This window comes from Meleagris gallopavo, chromosome 3 (genome assembly GCF_905368555.1).
Source record: "Meleagris gallopavo chromosome 3, MGAL_WU_HG_1.1, whole genome shotgun sequence".
Taxonomy (NCBI): domain Eukaryota; kingdom Metazoa; phylum Chordata; class Aves; order Galliformes; family Phasianidae; genus Meleagris; species Meleagris gallopavo.
In genome coordinates this window covers 8,205,941-8,233,513 of record NC_139406.1, presented here as the reverse complement: position 1 = coordinate 8,233,513, position 27,573 = coordinate 8,205,941, and the positions used below count along the sequence as shown (strand labels likewise).

The following is a 27,573-nucleotide window of genomic DNA, read 5'->3' as shown; positions in this document are numbered from 1 at the left end:
TCCTTTCATAATAGAGTAGAGCTTACCAACAGTATTTATAAACAAATTTGTTTTTGTCCCCCCCATTCTGGAATGAGACACTGGACTTCCAGAATTTGTAGTAATTCCTTCCTTGCACAAAGTTTGATGAGTCCCTTGTGTTCATATTCGATATATTCATATTGTGTTTTATACTGTTCTCCAGGTAATTGCTGCTGATACATATCACAATTTGGATATGAGAAGCTATTTGCACGACGTTAGAAATCCACAGATGTACATTCTTCTGCCATGGAATTAAAGTGCAAAACAAGGATGTTGCCTTCAGATAATGACATTCAACAAATCCCAGTTTATCCTGAAAACCAAAAGAGGAAAAGCGTTGAATGATCTAGGCCCTCCTTGAAGCTGAAACACATTTATTAAACTGATTTAATTCTTTAGCCACTCTCCGCAACCTCTTTTGGTCAGTGTTTCTAGCTGGAATAATATTTTTGCAAAGAGCTTAGTATCTTTCTTGACCAATTTTTGACATGGCAAGAGCAGACCACACTCCTCTTCAGCTGATGTTCGTAGCAGAATCCCACTTCTTCAGACAGAGTGAGTAATTGTGGTTCCCACTGGCAGCATGAGTACCCCACGAAACAGCATGCCCCACATGAGTGGCCCTTTTGTTTCTCTTCCACGTTGATCATGTATGACACAGCAGCTTCTTACACAATAAAAGTGAAGAGATTGAAGAATGTTTTGGAACTACATTAAAATGGCATCTTGTCTTCCCTTCAGACAAGGATCTCTTACATCCATTTCCTTTGGCTTTTTTCCTGTTAACGAGGAGATGAAAATCTCTGGCATCTCATAGCTCATTATTAATACATAGTCGTTCTCTGCTGCTCACAGGAGAGGTGGAGAGACTGACAGTAGGCCTCTGAGACAGCATCCTAGTTATGCAATCCCTTAACGTAGACAACTCCCAGTGACTGCACAGAAGAAACAACCAGTTGCTGTTTTTGCCAATATCTGTTAGACACCTGGAGCATTTTTGGTGAGGCAAACTCTGTCCTACTTTATCCTAAGGAACAACAGATGTCAAAAGATGTTTTTGAAGATACAGAGAAGTTGACAGCTTACAAAGTTTCTGTCCATTTTCTTTTTGTTGTCTCCTTTTTGTCTCATTGTTAAAGAGTCTGAAAACAGAAGGGTGAGGGTGGGTTAATAACAACAGCTCTGAAGAAATGAATTTTGAGGAGGAATTTGAACAAGAGAAAAAAGAGATATCCAGAAGCTGGGAAATAATGTAGCAGCAAGCAAGAGGGAGTTCATCAAACTAAGTGAGAGTGAGCAAGCTGAACAGACCACTGTCTTTGGTACTGGTAACTATGCAAAAGGAATCAGAGACTTGGTGGCTAGGTGAACTGTTGTAATGAAGTGGTTGATCATGGAGTGGGAGGTTTTGGTGGGGCAAAAACATGACTTAATGGTCAGGCAAGGGAAGGTGGTTGTAAGATCTGCATTGCTGGAAGACCAATAATGAACAATGAGGACATAGGGGAAGTGGGGAAGCAGTTCATCTAGAGATAGTCAAGAAGAAAGAAAGTAGGACTATCAGGGTATTACTTTTATGTATTTAAGGACACAAAACGTTAAAATGCATCTGGGAGATGAACAGAAGGAGCCATCAGAGAGAGGAAAGATGGGAAGAGAGCAGTTCAGTCATGCTGGGATGCATCACTGAGGAAGGAAACAGCCCAGAAAAAGACCAGGAACAAAAGTTTTTAGGAGAAAAGAAGGTAAATTGATGGGAAAAGCTTGTGACAGAGCCTGTCAGACTTCCTGAAGTCAGTAGCATTCATGACATCTGAAGAAAGTATAGCAACAAGAAGGCTTAGGAGAGGAAATGAAAGTCTCAAAGAGAGTCTCAATGGGAGCAGTGGGACTTCTGCTTAAGAAGGATCTGAAAAGAACAAAAAAATAGTACATAAAGTCTCTGGATCCTAAAATGCTCTTTGAAGACATTCAATGGTGGACAAAACAGAAGCAAAATGTGACCTGTGGTTGGGTGTATTTCACTCAAGTACAAAGGAGAGAAGTACAAAACAGGGCTAAAAGAATTAACTAGAGCATCAGTGAAAGCAAAAGTACAAGCAGGTGGTAAGGAGGAGACTTGGAGCTGCAGGGACAATAGAGTAACTTTGAAGGTAGAGCAGAACAGACAAGGAAAGGGAAAAGGCACATGGACCACTGAAAGGCCTGGTGACCGTGGAAATTTTTAACCATAAAAAGTCAGAGGTATTTATACTCAATTCAGTTTCTTAGTAAAGGAGATGTCCAATGTTCAAACTATATTCAGGGTTTCAGTAAAGGGAGAAAATGCCTCAAAATGCCAGAATGGTTTGGGTTGGAAGGGACCTTAAAGATCACCCATTTCCAGCCCCCTGCCACGAGCAGGGTTGCCACTCACAGCTCGGGCTGCCGAAGATCCCATCCAACCTAGTCTTGAATACTTCCAGGGATGGGGCATCCACAGCTTCTCTGGGAAGCATGTACCAGTACTTCACCACCTTATGAGCAAAGAATTTCTAATCTAAATCTACCTTCATCTACTTTAAAGCTGTTACCCCTTGACACTGATGAAGTATCCCTCTCCAGCTTTATTGTAGGCCTCCTTCAGTGCAGTTGGTGCAATTCTGACTTTTTTTTTAAAGGAAAGATAGTGAAAGCAAAGGCAATTTACAAAGCTGTATTTACCAAGGATAAATATAGTGTATTCTGGCACCCTTGCTGAGAGGTTGCTTGGTTAATCTGTTCCATTCTGTTTTGTAGACTTACAAGAGTCAGCACTTCCTAACAGCAAATATGTATCAGCATCAGATGAAATTAAAATCCATGCTTTTACATGGACTCTTTCCTTATTTTATTATGCAAAATATTTCCTTTAAGTAACCTATATGGCAGCACTTACGAGATGCTGCAGGGCTGAAAACAGCGTGTGCTCCAGTATAGTACTATAATATTATCTCATCTAGTCTGTGGTTTCCAGATCTCTTAAGAGACATGGATTATTTCTAATCTGCAGAAGCAAGTCCAGAATCTTTAGGTTCAGATTTGCTGTACAGGATCTTACCTTCAGTAAGAAATGTTAAGGAATCTATAAATCAAAAAAGAATGTCCAGCAACACAGTAGTTTTCTCTACCCAGATCATGTGATTGATCTAGAACATTATTATAGAATGGTGATTTAGCATGCACTAGTTTTCCCTTTCCTTAAAATTTATAAATTTTTTCTTTTTTTCTTCCCAAAACACTCAGGGTTTTATGAAAAGGAGCATGTCCAGTAGACTGGCATACTTGGAAGACTGATTTTCCCTCTGCTCATCACTCCTTAGACTGTATCTAAACACTGAGTCCCATTTTAGGCCCCTTAGCACAGGAAAGACATTGATAACAAGGTGCACATAGTGCGAGGCCACCGAGATGTCTGAGATCTTGGACAGTTGCCTGATGAGGAGAGGCTAAGAGATTAGGCCTTCAGAATGAAGAAGGGCTGGCTTCAGGGAGAGTGAAACAGCAGCCTGTCAGTACCTACAAGGGAGTTATCAGGATGATGCAGTCAAGTTCTTCAGGGTGGTGTATGGTGGTAAAAGAAGAGACAACTGGCATAAATTGAAAGAAGAGATATAAAGCTTTTTGCCCTTCGAGTACAATCCAACAGTAGAACACGTTGCTCACAGAGGCTGTGCAGCCTCCAGCCTTCGAGGTTTCCAACCTCCAGTTAATTAAAAACCTGAAAAACTTGAAGCACCAGGCTCGATTAGAGACAGCCTCTATCATCACGTGAGAGTCTGAACGTGGCAGGCACTCTCGCTTCTGCAGCATCATAAATCCTGATAGGCGTTGTGACTGCTTTCTTTCCACTGTCATTTTAGATAATGAGAGTACTTTGGTAGGACTTGCGTTAAAATGAAAGGAAGCAGCCAGATCTTACCTTGTATCTGATGCTGTCCTTTGCCCTTTAGAGCTATAGAGCCAACAAGCATTTCAGGCACCCAGCTTGCTAGACATGAAGGAAAATATGTGGAGTTCTCAAGATACAGCACACTATCTTCAATATGCAAAATGCTGTATCTTCAAAAGAAAGGAAAATCAAATCATGCATCTTTTTTATTGCGGTGGAATCGACACATTCATTTCCTCTTGCCATTAAGTCAATAATATCAGAAAAACATATTTTAGATTACAAGGTTATGCAAATATCTCTATAAATGAAGGGTAGCACTTGGATTTCTGGCAGCTGGCCAGCACAGTCCTCAGTATAAACAAGTTTGTCTATTTCTGTACTAGCCGCTCAGGGTTCTGCCTCTGCTGGACTATTAAGCTAGAAAATGACCCTTCGCTGTATGCTTCTCTTTGTGGAACAAAGTCTAATAATGGAGCTGCATTTACAGGCAATAGAATATGTAAATTTTATGCATTGCAACTGAATAAATGTTCAGAATTTTGAGTGAGTCCATTTAGAAATATTCCCTACTGACTTTAGAAATTGATTGTTGTTCACAAATTCCTGATTGAAACAACAAATGAACAGTGTGAGTGGTAAAGTTAGCTGGAGGAACAAACTCAGCAAATTTATTCAGTGAAACAAACCAGGACTCAGAGAGAATCATCTCAACAGTTTACATAACATTTGCTCTGCACGAATCCATAAAGTTTGCCTGTGGTGTTTAATATTGTATATATGATTTGGCAGATCCAGTGCAATTTTACAGTGAAGCAAGACAGATGACAACTCTTCACAAAGAAAAAAAAAAGTGGTAGTTGCATTCACGTATTGCAGATGTACTGAAATGGATCTTGGGATAAGTTGCTCTGGGTTTTATTTATTTATTTTTTTTAATTATTTATCCTCATGTGGGATTGTTTCATTTGCACTGTTTGTTGTTTTTTGTTTGTTTGTTTGTTTTTTTGCTCTGGGTTTGCACTGTATTGTTTTAGTGCACAGTGTCACTATCGTCTAAGCAAGAACATGTTATTTGAAATGGTCTGAGTGCATCATTTATTTTTTGAAATCCAGTGCCAGTTGCTCTATTACACATCTATAGATACTGGTACTATTCAAATCAAAATAGGAAAGAAGAGACACTTGCAGACAGAAGACCATGCAAAAACATATCACAGAATCACAGAATGGCTGGAACTGCAGAACCTAGACATGCCCAATCACCCTACACTCTGTGTTTGGTCTAAAGAGAGAGGCCTTGAGGAGAGCATTACAAAGCTCTCATATCAGGCTGCTATTCCTTTGCAGAAAGGACTCATGGAAGCAGATCAGCAAGCCAAAGACTTGCAAAGGGGGCCTTTTGGTGATAGGCACAATATACATATTTGTTGCTCTGTTCAGTCAACAAAAAACATTACAGACACCAAAATGTATAGTTCTGCTCCCTTTTGTGTTTAGTGCCATCAGCAAAGCCCATCCGGAAAAATTTGAAAACAAAACTCCCAAATATCTCCCCTCCCAGAGGATCTGACTCAGGAACTTTCTTGATACCAAGCAGCAATATTGCTGTGACTGCAAGGAAAGAGGTAGGGGAATAAAGCTCTACGTACAATCTGTCTGTCTAGTATATGGATTGAGATATGAATTCCAGAAGTCCCATGAGATGCAGATATGGCACACTAGCATGTACTGGCCCCTCTGAGCATTGCTTGTCAGCAGTGATAATAGGGTTAGCTAAACACACTCTGCTGAAGAAATAAACAGTATTTTGTATTCAAGCATCACAGCAGCAAGCAGCCAGTCCCATTAGTGCTAAAGGACAGAATCTGAGGTTTAATCTCCAGGAAGGTTGTCTACATAACAGCAGCTAAGTCAGAGGAGCAGAATCTAGTTTACACAACAAAATATCCTTGAACTGCTAAGCTGTGGGCAGTCTGCAAATCAAATCTCATTACAAACATGTCTTGGCTGCATAGAGACAGGAATGCTGCAATGCAGTAGAGAAGCAAGAGAAGGCAGCCAGGGCACTAGTGAATGATTTACTGTAGTCTGTCTTTTGAAATGCATAGATTACATCAGAGAGAGGCACAGCACCTAGCAGCTTTCTCCCTGATTGCTGCTAAGTCTGAAATATACTTCATTTATGTATTTTTTTTTAACACAAAGCTACAGGGTACTTTCACAGCTGAGGATGACAATGACCCTTTGGCTTTTCCCATCTTATTCCAGGCTACAAATAGACTCACCTTGCCATTGTGAATGTATTTCGTCTTTCCTCCAGCCCAACTGTTTATCCAACTGTGACAACATTTTGGGATAACATTTTCAAATGGCTGAGATCAATTTCACCATGATTTAACTTGGCACAGCCTTTTAAGTGAAAGCATTTGCTATTACAGACCCTGATAATGGCACCCATAGGTACAATACTGTATTCCAGGAGATCTGTGTTAAACATTATGAATACCAAAATAGTTACCTCCTCTGGAATAAAATCATTAAGCTGAATACCCTGACTTAATTAGACTTAAATGTCATCAGTGATTCACTCTGTTTTAATAAACTCGTCTGTTTTCGTGTCACTTCTGTAATTTATGCCATAAAAAAAAGCCAGTTATGTTGTTCCAATGCCTCAGGAGCACAGCTGGAAACTATCAGAAAATATTTTGGGTCTACCTTCTCAAAGGTTTCCCACCACTGTAACCGATGCAAACAGCATCTGTGCAGGGAAAAGGCATCACAGAGAATTTTGTGCCTGTGTAAGATTTAGAGCAAAAGCAGAAAACGGAAGAGTCCAAGCACATTAGAGGAGGAGGTGTTTTGAGAAATCTGTTATATCAGCTCTGAAAGTGAGTCGAGTAAGAAGCAGAAGACATAAAAAAAATGGGTATTTATGGGAAAACAATTTCAAAATGGTATATCTCAAAATTTGCCTGGTAGTTCAGCAGGTTCACTGTCTTCCTTAAGTCTTTTGGAAAGTAAGTGCCAGAGCAGTGGGCTGAACCCACCAAAGAGCAGGCTTTCTTCAACACAGACACTCTATCCACCCTGACCTGTCACCAGGACCATAAAATTGCCTCAGGAAATCTCTGTCACGTATTAAAGAGGTAAGATGCATTCAGTCCCCTGGCAATTTTGAAGTCAGACTGCAACTTAATGATACACTCTGAGTACACTTTTATCTGAGGGGGGCAGGAAAGGAGCTGTGATGAGGAGCTCACCTCTGTGCACTGAACTGGATAGTGCTTTGATACCATCCTATGGGGAGTTTAAGTACTCTGCAATGGAACTGTGTCTGGTAATGCCTAATGCACAGCCTCTATCCTCATTTTTATGAAGACAATAAAAAAGCAGAGTGCAAAAAAGAAAAGTTTCTCTAAAAATAATGCTCTTTTCCAATGGGCAAGTACCTGAGCACCATCCTTTACACGCATGAACTACCATAGGTTACCTATGTTTCTTAGGGTTGCTACACACCACTGTGATGTATCCACAGAGAACAGAATTTGCTGGACAGGAAGCCTGCCCCATTTCAAAACAGGGAGTATACAGTATGCGAATGAAGAAATTATATATGCTTCTCATTTACCAGCTCTCAGAGGAGTCCTAATAGCAGAAGTTGATTACACATGCGGAAGGAAGAAGGTCCTCTATCTAATTAAACATGTTGGTGGGTGCAGCACTTCTTCCTGTGCTAGGAGCAAACAGAACAGGCAGTATGCAGATAAAACTAATTGTAATGCATCTCCTGGCCAGATTAACAGGACTTAACGCTCACCCTGGTTGGTAGCATTTCTAATCAGACACTGAAAGACACTGCCTGAGATTATTTGTGATTAAAAAATAAAGCCAATTAAATGAGCATACAAATACCCTAGGTATATCTTCTTCGTTTGTTCTTTCTCTACACTGAACAGATGTGTGCATTAGTTAGTGATGACTAGATATTTCTGAAACTGTGTTTGCTTTCCATTTTGTTTGAAGCATCTCCACTGGAAGCAGATTTGTTTGTTTACCTGGTGTTTGACAAATAGTCTCTGGCACTCAGTTATCGGAGATTCATGCTTGCATCTCCTATTGGAAACTTAATTCTCCTAATTGTTGGTGTAAGCAGGACAACACAAGAGGTGGTTTTGCCTCCAGGCTTTTTTAACTGAGTCTGTTATTGGTCATGTTTTGTTGCACACTAATAGGACTGGGATCTCTTTCATCATCTCTCCTAAGACTTAGGCTTTCCTTTTCTTTTTTTCCTCTCTCTTTCACATACTCTCTCACACGATCTACATTTAAAGGAATATGTTGATCTTAATGACCTCTTGAAATTTACCCTGAGGCTAATCAGAGGCTTGCTGTGTTTTGCTGGCTATATCTATCATGATACTGGATAATTCACAGCCTGCTTTAAAGGCTTCAAACTAGGTGATTTACCCCATATTAATGTGATGCATTTGCAGTTTAATAGGCTTATGTTAATGTTTTACAAAATAATAAAGCATACATCTGAACTCTCCAGTGACAGGGAATGATGGTATGAACAACGTAATTCCAGTAAAGGGCAGCCAATAATCAGATTTATGACTGTCGCTAGAGCATCTGTTGTAAGCTTGGACCAGACCAAACCATTTAGTCGAGTTTTAGCCCTATTCTGATTGCTCAAATGGCTTTTCCCAACCCATTTTCTCACACTCCATATAAAAGTACTCAGGCATAAGAGAAAAGGTAGGGCATTCTGAAAGTAGAACTAAGCCTTCTGAAACTGCTTTAGCATATAGGTGTTATATCCCTTTGAGAAAAGTCCTTCAAGAGAACAAAAGGGATTTCATCATTGATGCTGGAATTTCAGGAGGTAGTACCCAGGAGTGGGGTCGTATTTTTCCAAATGAAAGGGAGGCAGCCAGTCAGTAAAGCTTAATATGTTAGGCCAGGGAATGTGAACCAATTCCTTCCCTTCAGCTGCACAGCAACTTTACAGCTACTCAAAAGGTCACATTTACACTTTTACTAGCCTCTCAAGGGTGAAAATAAATAGCATTTCTATCTTAAAACACCCTAGTACTTGACACTGGTGGGGCTGCATCTCAAGTACTGTGCTCAGTTTTGGGCCCCTCAATACAAGAGAGAAACAGAGGCTCTGGAGCATGCCCAGAGAAGGGCAGCAAAGCTGTGAGGGGTCTGGAGCACAAGTCTTAAGAGGAATGGCTGAAGGAACTGGGATCGTTGACTCCAGAGAAGGAGAGCCTTAGAGGAAACCTCATCGCTCCCTACAGCTACCTGAAAGGAGGTTGTGGTGAGATGGGGGTCAGTTCTCTCAGGTAACAGCAATAAGACAAGAGGGAATGGCCTTAAGCTGTGCCAGGGGAGGTTGAGGTTGGATATTAGGAAAAATTTCTTCTTGGAAGAGCAGTGAGGTACTGGAACACTCTGCCCAGGGAAGTGGTAGAATCACCATCCCTGGAAGTTTTCAAGAAGAGGGTAGATGTGGCAATGAGGGATGTGGTTATTGAGCATGGGTGATGGGTTGACAGCCCTGAACCTTCTGGTAGATGGCAAGATGGCAAATGAACTTCAGTTCTGCTAAATGCAGCCTAACACACAAGGGGGAAGTTGAACTGCTCACCCATTTGACAGAGCTCTGAAGAAACTCAGTTAACTCAAACTCTGAAAGCGTGGTTTGCTGACAGATTGAATGGAAAATGGTGGCTCTCTGTCTGAATACAAGGAAAGGCTATTTAAACAAACAAAAAAAGACAAAAATTGGAATAGGGAAAGGAATGCACAACAGTAAAGAAGCATCACATAAAATCACTTGTAACATGGGTTGCAGACTGAAATATTATTTCTCCACACTGATGGGCAAAACAATTGCACTTACTGATTACAAAAATAAAATTTTGTTCCCCAAGAGGAAAAGCACTTCTATTTTCCTCACTTGATTTATATTTCATAGTTCTGACAGAGATAAGAAGGCAGCATTTAACAGAGTAAAATATTCAGAAATGCTACAGTCTTGAACACTCAGGTGCTCACCTAACAAAAAGAAAATTCATGTTTAGCTTGTGTTTTCTGGCTTGTAGCAAAGGTGCAAGCCTGCACTTCACCTGCTCCAACCCAGTTCCTCAAGTGCCAAGTAACACAAACAACCTCTAGCACAATGAACACAGAATGCACCGTGAACCATCTGCTGCTGGTTTCTAAATGGATTGCTAGCAATTATAGAACTCACCTGGGATATAAGAGACCCAGGTTTTCATTCAGTGTTAATTCAGGCAACCATGGTAGCCTCTGGCTTACTGGCTGTTCTGGGGATGGAGCTGCTTGTCTCCAGAAAACTGAGTTTGTGCCTGAGAGATTTTCATGGCAGCTAGAATTGTTTGTTAAGACACATCAGTGTTAACAGCAGCAGCAGCAGCAAAGGCATCCTTCAGTTCTTCTGGCTACTTCTAAAAAGATATTACAGAATTACTCTTCACACCACATGCAACTGAATTGCAGAGACTGCGGCTACACTACAAAAAACAGTGATGCAAAAACTGACCAAACATTTAGAAGGATCACAATACCATCTGGAATCGAAATCAGTACTATTAATACATAAACTGGAAGATGCATTATACTGCATGGCTGGGAGTTTAAGCCAATTCTCCCTATTAGTTATTGCAAGGAGATGTAATATAGTTTATCCTATCCCTGTTGAACATTGGGTTTTCCGGATCTACTTTGAAATATCTGCTTTAGAGTATACTTGTTGTCTCCATGTTATGGGAATTTCTTACTATTCATCTATCTTGCAGGACCTCCAGAACATTTTTTCCAACATTGTAAGACTTAAATGAGATATGATATATAATCAGAATGTATGATGCTGACAATTTTGTTTTATTATCTCAACAGTGATGGCTTATTACTACTCTTCACTCAATTTCTTAGCCAAAGCACTTGATGGTCTCATTCAGACATCTATTTAATGGAATTCCTTATTTAACACAATAAAAGACCTATCTTGATTAAATTCTCTCTCTTTAAACAAAGATAAACAATTTTCACAGTGGGACTTCAACACTCAGCTGAAGTATAACCAAACAGATATCAAGAAATGGTAAGAAGCATCTGAAGAAGCTACTTAAATTATAAGTGGCTTTGTGTAGTTTTTACATTTGCATCTCTTCCACTTTGAGTGGCAAGAGTGGAGTCTTGTTCTTGCAGCATGGGTACGTTGTATCCGTATCTATTTATTTAACAAAGAGAAAATCATACATTAATTCATTAAAATCTTTTTGAAAGAAAATGACCAAGAAAGGACCATCAGATATTGCAGCTACAGTGCTCCACACAATGAGCAGTTGTTGCTTGGGAACCTGAAGAGCCTTGCTTCATTAAACAGCAGAAGGGCTTTCAGCTGTAATAACCTTGGATAGTAATGGCCAGGTACATACGCTCTGCGTTACACAGAGGAATTGAAACCATGCCTGGCATCCTTAGGTGCTAATGCTAAGCAAAAAAAAAAGAAAAAGAAAAAAAAAGAAAAAAAATCAATGGTAATGATTTTTAATGCTCTCTGAGTTTCCACTCTATGGCAGGGAATAGTTTTGTGCTTACAGGACAGCTAATGAAACAGGGCTTCAGTTTTAATTAAGTAGTCAAAGAGTTTTTAAAATAGAAACACCCAAAAATAACTATAGTAATGCATTTAACAAAAACAGCTTGCAGATTCTAAAGAATGGGGCTAGAATGGCTAAGCCAGGACAAAGCAGGTGATAATTATCTTGTTATGTATGCCAACATCACATTAGGACTTAGAAGAAATCTTCCTGCAGCTTTATCCCGGTATTCTCTACCTATTCACCCTGGACTGAGAAAATAAATAATTATTTTTCTTTCTGAAGCAGCCTCTCACGTACTTGAAGGCTTAATTCAATTGTCTTCAGCCAATTCATTTCTATGCTTAGATCTCCTCTCTCCAGCACTGCATCTGTTAAGCACTCAGTACAATAAAATCAGACATCTTCTTCATACCTTCAGTGCTGTCAGCAAGTGGCAAAAACCATAAGTAACTTGAGAAAAAGTATCTTCCTGCTGTTTCCCAAACTGAACCACTTAGAACCTATGTGCTAAGGAACAAGAGTATAAAGAGAGGCAGTGTCAGTGAAGGAATGACGTTAGAGGGAAGAAGATGTGAAATAAGCTTAACAAGATAAAACAAGGCTGAACAGGGTTAATAAAAGTTGCTCCTGAGGGACTGTGAGTAATTTTATAAAGGACATTGCTGGCTGCATGTCTCCTGGACAAGATAATGCAGTGAAAGACAGCTAAGAAAAGCAAATTATCAGAAGGTTGAGAGTTGTTTGGGAAAACAAACCTTCTTTGCAGTGAAAAAACAGTGCACCAGTCTGCTTTCAAATTGGCAATCAGTGCATTTTGGTTTGTTGATGGCAGGGAGGTAAGTAGATAGCCAAGTTCAGCTTAGCACAAGTGACTGTGAAGTGATTAATACTTAAAATACTTGAGGCAGAATAACTAGAAGTGCAAGATGTAATTAAGAAAGGAAAGAATATCAATAGTAATGCTATCTGCACCTGGTGAGAAAGAGCACGTTGTTGACATGGTGCATTTGCTACAGATGGTAACTAAAGTGGGTTATGTGTGAGAGAAATCAACAAAATATAGAATTTCTTAGACTCTTCTGAAGATCTGATATTTAAAGATGCATTCAAGTCAGTGCATATAACACTATAAGTCAACTGAAGGATGTGGGAGATGAAATTTTTTATCTTAATCGAAATATGTTAACAATAGAAATGGGAATTCACTGGTTATTTAAACAGAATGTCATAGCTCTACTATAATGGCTTATTTTAGAACTATTGAGGTAGTTCTCCTGTCTAAAAATGAATTTGCAGTAAACGTCTCTCGTACTGTGCTTCACAATTTAAATAGATTTTTATTTAAGTAAATAAATTGAAATAATGAGCACAACTAACGAGGAACTTTAATTTTCTGGGAAATGATACCTTGTGCTGCATAGAAAATAAGCCAAACACATGGAAGCAGTTTACGTGTAACATTAATCAGTGCATCCAATGCGTATGTATCACTACTAAATAACATTTGGGTTTCGATATTCACCATCCTTCAATGATTCCACTTGAGTTTTGCACACCCTGCAGCAAAAAAATACACATTTAATAGATGGCCCAGTAAATAAACCAATCCAATAGCAAAGAAAGCATGAAAACCTGTTCAGAAGTTCACACTAGATGAAAAAGCCTGAGGTATTTAACAACCTCAATGAAGCAGTAGCCACTATTTTCACTTTTAAGGTCACTGATGTTCAGTGAGGCCTTCAAACAGCAAACTGAGCTAAATAATGGCACATACAATGCAGTCATCTTCAGCAGTGCTTCTACTACCTTCTCAGTCAGCTCCACTGTATATTCTAGACAGAAGTCCTGAAGCACACATCATTGCAGTCCAAGCCTCCCGTTTCATTTTCCAAATAACATTTAGATTTAGGTGTGAAAGAATAGGATATTGTGGAAATTAGCAACACCGGAAAGCACTCAGAAAGAGAGGAATGGAACAATTATTTTAAGGTATCCAGTTATGTTTTATGCTATATCATTAGCACCCTCTCAGAACATCCAGATGAAACTGGAAATCCACATCTCAGAAAGGCAGCATTTTTGTTGAGTTTCCAAATGAAATAAACTGCCTCATCAGAAGGGATGTCCTTTCAAAAAAAAGTCAGAAGAATATTCTCCTGCCCAAACTAACAGTAACAGCTTCTAAGCAACTGCCTATTGCATTTATTTAGAACTACCTTTAATATCAAAACCTCAGCAAATTAAGTTCATTTCTCTCTTATCACAGTTTCCTCATCGAAGCCACACTCAGCTGAGCTGTGAGGACAGCGTTAATCACAGCTGCTGTAATGAATACCTACCCTGTACCTTTTGATCCATGTGCTAAAAATGTACAGCTATGTCTTAAAATACACGCAGGCAAATTAATTCTTGCTTCCTACAGAACACAGTTCTGTGCTAGGAACAGCTGTGGAGCTGAATACCACAGGCTTTTCATGGAGAATTCTGCACCTTAAGGAATCTCAGCAGAAATCGTGTCTCTGCTGCTGAGCTCTGCTAGAAATATATTTTGAGTTATTAACAACAATGTAAGGATCTATGATCAAGGAGTTTTTAAACAAGTGTGTCTAAATTAGCTCAAAAATTAGACTCATTTACTTAAAAATCTGTGGAATCCTACAAAAGTACGTAAAGAAGTACTGTGTCTCCGCAAACATGATCTTCCACGTGCAAGGTTCGTAGAAGAGGAGGATAAGAACAAGATTGTATGGGGAAAAGAAATGAAAATTAACATTAGTGTGGGGCACAGAGTCATGCCCTGTCTCATATTTGCTGTATTTCTGAGGTATGTCTTGGTTCTTCAGGACCACTTCTCTTAGGAAAATGGCAAGAATTCTGAAAGTTGGGTGTAACACAGGAAAGTTCTCAGTAAATCAAAACGGCACCATTCAGTTAGATTCCTTTTGCAACTCAGAATGAAATAAGTTACACTGCAGCTAATCCAAGCAAAGATATTAGGGTAAGGAAATGAAATTGCAGATGATTTTTTGACTTCAAGAGCTGCTACACTGAGTGACTGGAGACAGAAGAGGTAATCTCAGTTATGGATACAAACTGAGAGAAGAATTTCTTGGTAGTAGCCCTGCTGAGAAGGACTTACAAGTTCTGGTGGATGAAAAATTTAACACAAGCCAGCAGTGTGTGCTTGCAGCCAATGGCATCCTGGGTTCCATCAGAAGAGGGATAGCCAGCAGGGAGAGGGAGGGGATTGTTCCTCTCCATTCTGCCCTTGTGAGGACCCATCTGGTGTACTGCATTCGAGTCTGGGGCCCCCAGTACAGGAAAGATGTGGAGCTGTTGGAATGGGTGCAGAGGTGGGCCATGAAGATGATCAGAGGACTGGAGCACATCTCCTATGAAGACAGGCTGAAGGAACAGGGTTTGTTTGATCTGGAGAAGAGAAGATGGAAGACCTCCTTGTGGCCTTCCAATATTTAAAGGGAGTTTATAAACATGAAGGAAATGAGTAGAGAGTGATATAACAAGGAGTAATGGTTTTAAACTAAAGAAAGGGAGATTTAGATTGGATGTCAAGGGGAAGTTTTTTACTGAGAAAGTGGTGAAGTGCTGGAACATGTTGCCCAGAGAGGCTGTGGATGCTCCATTGTTGGATATATTCACAGACTGTTTGCACGGGGCCCTGGACAATCTGATCTAGTACTTGATCTAGTGGCTGATAACCTTGCCAGTGGCATGGGACATGGAAATTGATGATCCTTGAGGACCCTTATAATCCAAGCCATTCTATGATTCTATGACCAAGTTAAAGGCAATCAAACAGTAAGTAAGTGACAATAATTTCTGTTTTCTTCAGTATGGGAATTTAAATTGATGATTTTCTGGGATGAAGATGAAAAGATTCCAGAGAATGCAGATAATCCTTCCCACAGAGGCTTGGACTTCACATTCCAATATTTGAAATAGCAATTTTAATTCTCATGGTATCTCTTGGGAACTATCTGACCAAAGGCAAATAGCCAGCTTTCCTCTTAATGAGCATCTGAATACCAGTTTACACTAACCTTAGATTTGTGTGGCAGGGATGCTGCTGAAAGTACGTACGCTATTTTCCACACTGTAGAAGATTAAAATAAGTTTCACTGAATGGGAGGAAACAAAAATTTTCTCTAAAATTTGTTAAATAAATTCATGATAATCAGGTATGTTTTCTAATCAATTTTTTTGCTTAGTCAATTCAGCATTTATATTCAGGTACCCATCCCAACATGTAAATAGATACTATGTTGCTAAAACGTAAATGATCATTTTCATTTTGCAAGTATGAAAATGTATTTTACGAAGTTTTTAGGCTTATTTCATATAAGAATAACTTCCACACATGAATGCAATCTACTTTGTTACTGCTGTAAACTAGTATAAGTATCCTAAAAGTATTTTGTCCTCACTTCTTCAAAATCATGTCTTAATACATTCAGTATTGGATTTCGATATCTATTCAGACTTGGTAAATGAATTAAAACATTCTTCATCTACCACCATTGGTAGCAATGAAACATGAACTGAATGGCAAATTAGTAAAACGTTACTTATCAAAGGACACACAGAAGTATATCTTAATTTCACTAAATCACTGCTAATTACAGTATGATGTAGTTGTGTGGCTTCCTCTGCTAGTGAAAAACTACATCTTGACAAATAAGATCATTTATCCAACAATCATACATGGGTGAGAGAGGACATGATTTATTTTTTTTCCCTTTCCTCATGGAAATATAGATGCTCCCACTAATACCATCCAGGTGGCTACGTTGGATACTAGTAGTCTCTACTAATTTCACCTGGATAGCAGTGGCCTCAAGAACTAGAAGGATCATAAAACCTCTGTTATGTGAATATTATACTCTTAGATTTTAAAGTGGCACTTAAAACTCTTTTGTATTAGATAGTGAAGGTACAGTGAAGGTTTCAGCCTCTAGTTATCTGAAACCAGAAGGGTTTTCCACCAAGCAACATTCATAGCATAATTGTCACTCACTTCAGCAAGGTGGAAGTGAACCAGAGTGTAGCGTTATAAGAAATCTGTACTTACAGCCAAAACCACTGAAATTACATTCCTGATGCCTTGAAAGTAGGAATCACACAGGCAAAAAGGTAGAAACTATGTGGGTAAAAGTATGAACTTGAATGTTGGTGACTACAGTGGTTTATAACTACTAATTACTTCTTTAGCATACGTCTTTATTTCTCTTAAGGACTAAGGTTAGCAACAGTTCTAATGTTTCTTGCCTTCTCCTCTTTTGCCACATAAACGACTGCAAGACATCTCTTTCATTTCAACTGGCCAAAAAGGAGACAATGCAGACTGATAACCAAATACTTTTTCCAGCCTTTAAGATAAGCAGGGTTAAGAAATAGAAGGAAAATTAAGGAAGAGGAGGGGGAGTATGAAGCGATGTTTAATGCCTGTGGCATTATTTCTTTTAGCAATGAATGCTAAACGATTTTCAAACTAAGATCACAGTTGAACAGACAGAAAACGAAAATGTCATTTTGTCTGTGAAGTTCTCAGAAAGATGAACCTGTCAGGAGGTAGAGAAATAGGTCACATGCAAGTTAATTGAAAGTAATAAATGGAATACGTGGTGCCGCAATGCTTCTCAATTAAAAGTTCACGTGCTGAATGCCATTTAAACTGACAGATACTCAGCTCTTATCAGCCTGCGTATTTAGATTCTTTGCATTTATAAAGGCTGCTGTTTATTCCACTGGGTAGCCTGTGAAATCCTCCTGTTGCATTTGTTAGCCAGTAATAAATGAAGTACAAAGTAGTGAAATGCCAGGATTCATAGGAAAATGTTTCATGGGAGGATGTCTTTCCATTACAGATGTTCAGGTGCTTCAGAAAAAACTGACGTTAGAGAAACATGTCACTAGACTGACATGAACTATCACTCTTTGACCAGAGCAATATCACCATCTCAAGAGGCAGCTCCAACACAACTTTTTAGCAGCTCAAGACAAAAAGGAGATGTTTGGAAGGCGATAAAGAGAGCATCATATTTGCATGATGCACGGCAGTGCTGCAATCCACATTCTGCTATAGAGCTGGGATGGTAATAATGAACTGCCTGAAAGGGCTGTACATACTAACTGCTGGGTTATAGCTTCATCCTTGTTCTATTCTGTTGCATGAGGTTGATTACTGTTTATAGAGATTACTTGAGCCACTTGCAGGTGAGAATAAACAGCATAGCTTTTATCTGGGAGAGATGACTTAAAGCTGAAGATGAGAAAGAGAAAGATACCATAGGTAGTACAGTATAGTACAGTACCTAGAATTAGGAACATGGCTGCAGCATGCTGAGGAGAAAAATGTTAGGCATCAGAAGAGTGCACTTTTGTTACACATATGTTTATCTGAACTCTCATTCTCCCCAGCTTCATTGCTTGACTTGGAGCTCACATTAAGTAAGTCGCCCCTCTTACCAGATTAAGCACTTCACAAAACTCCTTTGCCTCAAGGTGACAGTGAGAGTCATCTATGTATCTACTTGCTAGTCCTCAAACTTGCTCAGGCAATGAGAGTTCTGCTTTTAGCCCTCCTCGAGGGCCGGGATTTTGGTCATACCCTCCTTCCAACACAAGGAGCCTGCATTGTGTCAGAGCTGGTGGAGCAGCTTTCACTGCCCATGTTACAGCTGTGTTTCTGAGCTGGCCAGGCTACTAGAGGCAGCAACCAGAGGCTTGCAACCTGACACTGCACGAATGGTGCACCACTACAGGGTGGAAAGGATGAGTACGGTGCTCTGTACTGTGACAAACAGATGCAGGCTGCTGGAGTGCCACAAGCAGACTGAATGAAACAGGAACACACTCCGTGTTTGGTAGCTTTACTGACTGAGAGCAGAGCTGAGACAAATATTAGTCATTCCCTTGCTCAGACTGGAAGGTTGCATGTGTATGCAGATATGCAGAAGTCTAAATACAGGCTGCAAATGTTTCCACTGCCAAAATCTTAATGGGATGTTTTATTTTAAGCAGACATTTCTTTGTTTAGTTGATCATTTTAGCTCCTTCTCCCTATCTGGCTGAAGAAATACATCTCAGTGGCTAAGTGCCAAATCAAAGAACATAAATAACAAACCAAGACACTCAAAGAAAAACAAGCTGATTCTGTTGGGGCTCCGTTTACAACAGACCCAATATCTATACTGCTCTGACAGTCAGGCTGGCAAATATCAAAGCCAGGAATAAATGAAAAAAGGTTGTACAATCTGTAATATTTGCACAAGTACACAGGTGTGTTTTCAGAGAGTTTACAAATGGAAAGGGGAAGAACTGTGTATCCTTAGCTGACAAATACACCAGTGTGCACTGATACTATGAGGATCAAAATATGTGTTTTTGATTTGAACAAAACACCACCATAACCAAGCGCCAAAGTTTGACGCTAGTTTTGCTGCTTACTTTTAACACTTCCAGGTTGTTTATGTTCTAAGGATCTAAGCACCAAAGATTTTGTACTAAATTATAACCGATTCTTACTCAGTGTAAATGAGAAATTAGGTACCAGTGTGCCTGCCCCCTCTCCACACACAAAGCCTTTGGCTTATACCTGTTGTCAAAAGCTTGAAAAGGGTTATTTTTAAAATGTTTCTAAATGTAACTTGTAGTCAGTTAATATTTAAGTACTGTCTACATTGCACACAATGAAATGGGAGCATGCTTTGGAAAGATCTGATCGACTGTGCCTGTTTGATAGCTTAATGCAGTTTGATTTTGATATCATGTAAGTGGAGCACAGTGATGAAAAAAATTATACTAATAAAGGTCTCTTTTTTTTTCCTCACAGCCTGCTTATTCTGGGACGCAGAAGCATGCATGTCTCTATCCCTTTCTCTTTTAGAGCACGACTGCAAAATAAGTAGCCAAGAAGGCTTTTCTTCATGTTGCAATTAAAAGAAATCTAAGTAACAGACTATTACTTTGATATTGCTAAACCATAAAGCACAAATTTTAAGCTTGCATATACTGCCAGCACAGATGCCAGCGGAGCAATGATGAACACTCTAGGAAGAAAGAACATGATGAAGCAATAAGTGACACAAGGGAAAGCAGTGAACCAGCTGGACCCAGCTGCCCCATGGTTGCTCAGGGGGGTGTTCCACACTGTTTCACTTGCCTGACCCTCTTTAGCATCCAGGCAGATCAAACTGCACTGTGACATGTATAAAGTGGATTAATGCTACAAAGAGAGTTGTATGAAGCTACCAAATACATTTCTGTGTGATTCTGGCTTTAAGTAAAGGTTTCTAGGGTGAAAGGCTGGTGCATTAACTCGTTGCATCAAGCACATCTTATTATGCAGAAGTTAATGTTAATACACTCAATTAGCTACATTTTTACAGATCTGATGCTTTCATGGATATTTTTCCTTGTGCTAATTGTACTATTTACATCTTTTATCTAATGTAGTTTGTGTCAAAAATTCCTTTGAAAGAAACAACAACTAGGCTGTTATTAAAATGTAAATCACCAAGAATGCAAGGAATGTAAGCTGTGGCAGATTTGAAGAGGATGCTGCTCTTGGCCCCAGTGGGCCACAAAGCCAAACAAATGAGTTACCTGCTGCAATTTTCCTCTTCTCTTCTCAGCACATGCAAGCACATCTGGCACTGATTCTGGCCTATACACAACATTTTTATATCACTGTGAGGAATTAAAAAAAAAGCTGTAAATATTCTGAGTAAGCACTCCTGGCATAGAGAATAGTTTGCAACACTTCAGCCTCAAAAGTTCAAAGGATGCATCCCAGGCCATGTCTGAAGCATATTGTGCTGAAGCAGTTGAGATGGCTCATGGATATAACTGTTTTTTCCATCGTGAGAGGAATGCAGGATGAAGTGGGGGAGCCTTGAAGAAGCCTGTTGCTCACATTTACATAAACTAATGATGTACTCTGTATACAAACAAGACAAGCTGATATTTCAGCAGTGATGGGCCTGATTAGTTTTTAATGATGATGAAGGCACCACTTTGTCAGTTTGCATTGAGCTTTATAAACCAAATTTGCAGTGAGCCAGTTGAGGTAAAAAATATGTTTTCATTGGTACATTCAGCTATGCAATGGTATGTAGACAGTGTATAAATCTAAATTTTGCATCAAATGTATGCTCCTGATTGTCCCCGTGCTTCATTTGGGGAGCAAATGTGCCTCCCTTCAGGTCTATATACTTGCTTCCTTCCCAAGAAAATCACAAATCTGAAGGTGGAAACAGTACCTGGGCCTGTCTCTCTCCTGGACACATCACAAAATGTCTAAAAGCTTTATAGATAGGAGCTGAGAAGTGCTGTGGTTCAGTTAACTTAGACATGGCCACTGCCATTATCCTGTCAGCTGTACTATCAAAGGAGGGGATCTTCTGTCTTTTTGCAGTGGTAGCTACAAGACAGCTCCTATTTTATGAGAGCAAAGGATGCAATGCATTAAGAGAATGATTTTAACATGGATACAATACTGTTATCTTTTCTTGATTTGTTAGCTCTCTAGATACAGATATTGCCAGTCTGAAAAAAAAGCTGTTACTTTATGTGTATAGAAAGAGCTTTCAGTTTCCAGATAGTGAAAGAAAAATGGGAATGTTCAACTCTGCCTCGCCTTTTCAAGGCACTGAAAAACATATTACCTTTCAATACTGTGAAGACGTACTATTAGGGAAGGATTGGTTTTGACCATGACTACAAAGAATCAACTCAGATACGATTCTTAAAGCCTAAGTACCTATTACCTTCTTGTCTGGAAACAGGTGAGAAATATATTTTTCTCCTACAAGAGTACAAAATCTCAGAATTGCTCCAATTCCCCCAAGACATCTATAAAAATCACACAAAGACATTGTGATAGGGCAGATTACATGTTAGTAATCCACTGTGATCTCCTTTATCTGGAAAGATATCTTATTTCATTTCAACATATAGGTTTTCCTAAACATACATGAACTCTTCCCGTTTGGAGTGATCATAAAACCTCTCCCTTATAGCCTCAAAAGGGCTAAGTGCTTGGTGGACACTCCTATAACATGGCTGGTGATGCCATCTCTTTTCTGCCCACAGGAAATTGTGTAAATGTAATATCCTTTAGACAACAAACTTTTCCAAACTCCGAACTATAAGGAGAATTCCTACTTAAATCTTCGGGCACAGATCAGATGGATACATAGAGGGACACTGTGAGTCTTGTTTTCTTCTGAAAGCAAGAAAAAAGGAGGAACCGTGCTTCAGTAGGATAGTGGCAGGACAGATCAAAAGCCCATGTCCCCCCCACATCAGCTGAATCTGAACTCTCACTAGTTCCTGACTGACACTAGAGCAGTGGCACAAAATGCTGTGAATAGCAGAGAGTGCAAGTCAAAAATGAAAGAAAAAGTATTGTTTGGTCCATTTAGAGCCACTACTATTTTCCCTCTCCCTTGCATTAGAAGTGAACATTGCTAGCTGATGCTGACCCTGTCCCACTTCCAAAACCCCAGTGTTCTGAACAGCATCAGTTCATCCTGTTCTTTCCCAGTATATCATGTTACCTTTACAACTGAGAGAAGGATCTGTTTACTTTTCCCACTGAGAAACAAGGACATAGCATTTAGAATGTAGCATTAATTTGCATTGGTTGCAGATTAGTCCATTTAGTACATGGAGAGAGGAATACTTGTACAAATAAATCTCAAATGATAGGACAAATACTTTTAGAGAATATCATATAACAGTGTGTCAAAGTTTTCTTCTTATACAGCACATTAAAAGGAATCTTACCTTTAACTACTGAGAAAATAATTTCTCCTGATTTTTTTTAAAGCCTTATCCAGGCCTCTTAACATAATTTCCTGAGCTTTGAACTCAACAAGTCTTCTAATAATGTCCTTAAATGAGGGAAGGAGGTAATTTTCTCTCTTGCTGCCTTTAGGGGATCATCAATCATGCATCACTCATAAGTATTAGCATTGCACCATGGCTGCCTTTTTTTTTTTCCAAGAAGCCTAATTGTGCATGGAGGAAGTAGAGTGGAGTAAAAGGTTTCATTTATAAATTGCACATTCTTTGTGTAGAATTGCTGTACCTCCTGTAGGGCAATTTTCATATAAAACCCTATGCTGATTCAGATCCCCAGCCACAATAACTTTCTTTATAACCTTTCCTCACTGCCACTACATATTTCTAAAACAAGCAAATTCCATGAATGTTATAAGGACAGATTATAAATGAGTGGTACTGTGATAAGGTCGCAGAAGATGCACTTATTAAATCACGTGATGATGCAAGAATTGAGCCAAGCTACATTTATCTAAACCACAATAAACTGGCATCAAAATATTAAGAACTGGTTTCACTGAGCATTTATTCCCAAACATTCACCTGGTCAGTAGTTTCTCTATTAAAACACTAAAATTAGTATGCTAGATGTTTCCACTTAAAAAGTGGATTAGATCACACAAAACGTGATGGTCTTCATCTGAGCTTCCAACTGATCTTCCCACATTGCAAAAATCAATATTTGCATTTATTTGCACATTAGTAACTGCAATTGGTATCAGGAAAAAATTATTAATTGCAATTAGCAGTGATTAAGAGAAACCAAGTCCGAATACTAACCATACAGAATGGCAGTAAACATACCTGAAGAAGTAACAAGAAATCACATCTAAATCTCATTGTTTGTTGAAAATAAAAAGCTTCTCCACACAGGATGGTATTTTTTTTTCCAGAAAATAAATTAGATATGGAGCAAAATGCTTTCCTGCTTGTTTACAGAGTTATGTTTCTTGGTTACAGCAGCAAGACATCTCCACTCGGCACTCCAAGGCCCTGCAGCATAAAGGGCTTCCTCAGATTGAACAGTCTCAAGGAAAGTTCTGATTCTTTCATCCATTTTTCAGCTTTCTTCTTCCTCTACTCTCACACAACTTTCCAGTCAAACTACACTCTCTGAACTTTGTTTACTCCTGGAAAAAATGTTTCTAAATGGCCTTCCATGAACATTTGCTGAGGGCTGCCCCGTGCCAATGTTTTGGCACAAGAGACACTGTAGTTTCATATAGATGCTTATTTGTTTCTAGAAGCCCATGGAAAAGGAACACATTTTCTCACTGTGGTTTCACCACACTTTAAACCAGTCATTTATGAAGTATATATAGTAGCAGCAGCAGGGAGCAGTCTACACTTGAGGCTAACAGTCTGACAGAAATACTGCTTAAGTGTCTTACCACTTTCTCCTCATCCATGCAAGACTTGAATAACTGGCACTGCTTCATGCATGTCAGAAGACTGCTCTGCAAATTCAATCTGAGTGAAAAAGAAAATAGAAGTTAAATGCACACACTCACCGTGACTGTTTTATCACCTTTTGAACTCTAGAACAGATTTTTAAAGCAATCAGCTCTAAGAGCAAACAGTGCCCTGCTGCCACTTAGTCTCCTTTCCCAGGAAGCACATTTGCCAAGTATTTTTTGTTTATTTCTCTCAGGACAGAAATAAGCATTAAGGATAGGAAAGTTAATACACTTTATAATGACAAACCAGGGGTTTAAATGAGCGTGAAAATTTGCTGAGGCAAAACCTTTAAAATGATTTTAAAGCTCTAATAGAATCCCTTGCATGCATTCAGAACATGTATGCACACAAAGCACTGACCCAGGACTCTGTCAGTGCTGCTTCTATTATCATTACGACTTTGCAAGCTATGCCTTATTAATGAGAGCTTAGTGGAGTAGTTTAAACTACTGTGGGAACCAAATATATTTTGCACATTCCCACTTTTTTTTTGAGAACAAGCCTTTAATTATTGCACGATCTTTGTGGAACAAGCCAATACCACAAGCAACAGAAGAAATACAGTAGTGTAAGATTTGAGCAGTGACCAAACAGGCATAATGCAGAGATACCTGTGCTACCTGGCTGAGCAGCAGCAATACAGACAACCCTGCACCTGCCAAGCATGGCAATTCACCATGCAGAGATGGGGATCAGTTGAATTACTCCTGCCAGTTCTGTCAAGAAGACTCACCTCAGAAAGACAGAAAAGAGGAGAAGCAAAGAATCACTGCTTTTAAAGACTCCAGTATTTTATATCCTTTTCCTGAGAGGTTTCTTGGAAGTCCTACTGTATCTTTACAGAGCTCTGCATGACATGTCCCCTGAGAGGAAGTAATCTACTGCAGCCCATAGTTACTATGTACACCTTTTCATATCTGGACATTTTTTTCCCCCACACAACTTTCTCCACTCTTCAAATCAAGACTTGGTAATCAACTGTGCTAGCCAGAATTGCAATAGTTTGGATTTATTTCTTGTGCCTCCAGATTTTCTTTGGATCCAAATTCATCTGTAAGTAAAATAGCGTGAACTGCTTAGCAAGAAAGCTCAACCATTCAATGGAAACTTTCAAATGGATGTCAAAATTCAAGCTTAGCTTTGTTTTCCTTCTGCTTCACATAAGCAGTCCCAGTGAGACTTTACTACTGCTTATTTACAGGACCAATTTCTCTCTTCCTACTGTTTGTTTTTATTGTTTCAAGCACAGCATATAGGCAGCAAACAGTTAATTTCTGTGCCTGTGAAGGGGCTCTTTTTTTGTTCAGCTCCCACACTATGTTCTCTGCTAGGCAGCATTTAGTTTATAAACTCTACCCTACTCCTGATATTCTTTGTTTTCCACATCCTTACTCTGGTCTCCATCCAACATAACTCTTTCAAGTGGTCTACATGTGTACATGCTAACTGGCTAGTGCCTAACCCAAAACTCATGCATGATTTCAATACAAAGACTTCCCATGACCTCATAGATCAGAAATTTGATGATCAAAAGGGCCTCATAATGTTAGATCAATCTGAACTAACAGTCTCTCTGTTCAAGTGATTTTTAGTTTTTTTCCTGAAGTAATTAGCTCCAAGGTCAACAAAAAGAATGTAAGAGTTTTAAAAAATATTTGTAAAAATATATAAATGTAAAAACAATATTTGCATTTAATTTGAAAACATTTTGAAAGCATTTTGAAAGGATGAGAACTCTATTTGGAATTATCAAAGGAAAATTTTGTCTCCTAAAACAATGGCAAATTTTAAAAATATATTTAACCTTTCAAAGATGGTCTGTGTATATTACCTTCCCATGAATATAATAATCCCTGAGTCAGCCAGTTATGCTGAAAGACTCAAAACATGGAATATATCTTTATAGATTTATTTATTAGCATTTACCTTAACAAAGTGAAAACAATTGAGGCCACAACTATCAAGCTGAGTATCTGCTAATCTACTTGTACAAACCTTATCTCTTAAGAAAATCAATTTAAGAGACTGGTTGCTTAACTAACCACATCTTTCAGAGATAGGAACTTGTAAGAGCATGAATATTTACTAATGGGAACATGGCTAAAGGAGTGTTTTTACCATCCAGTAATGTGATAGCTGTTGGGAGAACTGTTCTTAGTTCATATGTGTACAATTAACAAATATACTAATGTTATGGTATAGCAGTATACAATTAATGAATATACAGATGTTAAGGTATAACAGAGAGCTTAGCTATGATGTTATTACACCAAAGCAGGAAACAAAAATGATAGGCACACTCACCTGTAAACAGGGCTCAAGTGAGAAACTCCAATGGAGTGAATCTCCAGAAGAGATCCTTCCCCACTGGCAGTCAGCTCTTAAATGGGTCTAGGAGAGGTGCAGCCAGGCTCCACCCCTTCCTGCAGCACAGGTGATTTGCCTTCACCTGTGCTCCCGTGGCTGACTCATTGCTCGCCTCAGGTGATTAATTAGAGGTTCAGGCCGTGATTCAGCAGTTCCCACACAATATATTAGCCAGAGACTGCTGGCTGTAACAGGAACTATCAAAATCTTCTGCTCTGCATTTTTTTCCTTATAGAGATTTTGAAAAGCTTACAAAAATAAGACAATTTTCTACCTTCCTCATTGCTATATTGGATTGGTTCTCAGGAACAAGAAGTGTAAGTCGTACATATTGACTTTCTCTTTTTTCTTTTGCTCTTTTTGTGAGACCACAACTGACTGAAAAGCGTTCTAATTATTTTGTATTTCAATGACCCTTTTCTTTTTTACAGGTTCACTTCAATTTAGGAAAAATATTCAGATATTCAGTAATAAATATTTTCTGAATTTAAATAATTCATGTTCAAAAATAAATGTCCCAAACAAGAAATGTTTAGGAAAAAGACCAAACTGGGATTAAATTATAAGCTCAGACTGGGAATTGTGCTCATGTAGATGCTCATTCTCTAATGAATTGAGAGTTTCTGTCTTCCAGAAAGAAGATGACCTCTTATACGTCTCCTTTTTTATTGGTAACTGACTGACTGTTTCTGCTTGACCTTCATTATTCCATTAACATTTTAACTACCTATTATTACAGCTCATTTGTTCTTACCAGCTGTATCTTTCTGGAAACGTACGTAAGTAACATACCCACAGTGTATTTCAACATCCTATTCAGAACACAGTACTGACATCCACAAATAATGCATTCTGACAGAAATAAATTATCTGTTCCACTCCATGTGGCTACGCTAGCAGGAGTTTTCTGTTTGCATTTTTTTAAACAAAGATCAAGTCAATCTTCTTAAAAGGAATCATAGCCTTCTATGCTGGGGGTTTGTAAATACAAAGCTAGGTACAAACAGAGTGTTTTCAGATAAAGCTAATTCCTCTTCTGCCCTGTAGAAATTGAACTTTGTAAATATATTCCTTATCTAGAAACACAACGCATCTTGCCTTGCTGGAAGGCAGTGTATCCTGGCATGACGTGGTGTGGTGTGCAAAAGTAGTGCAACTTACTAGAGAGAGCTAATGTGCCTTTGGATTGAGCAAGCCTGAATTTGCAATCTACTGCCAGCTCTTACCACTTACCCAACCTTTTAACTTGAATCCTTTTCTGGGAGATATTTTGAGATCTCACCCTTTCAGGTGCTCAATCAGTAA

The 27,573-nt window shown here is 39.0% G+C and overlaps 1 long non-coding RNA gene across 1 annotated transcript in view; it reads right to left on the bottom strand.

Moving 5' to 3' along the window:
• Positions 1–26,376, bottom strand: part of LOC109366580 (uncharacterized) — a 78,717-nt gene extending 52,341 nt beyond the window's left edge. The window contains exons 1-2 of the long non-coding RNA XR_002112951.2: positions 26,206–26,376; positions 23,835–23,913 (exon numbers count right to left, since the gene is read on the bottom strand). This is a non-coding gene — a long non-coding RNA (uncharacterized LOC109366580). The remainder of the gene's footprint in view (positions 1–23,834; positions 23,914–26,205) is intronic.
• Between the last annotated feature and the right edge of the window lie 1,197 nt (positions 26,377–27,573).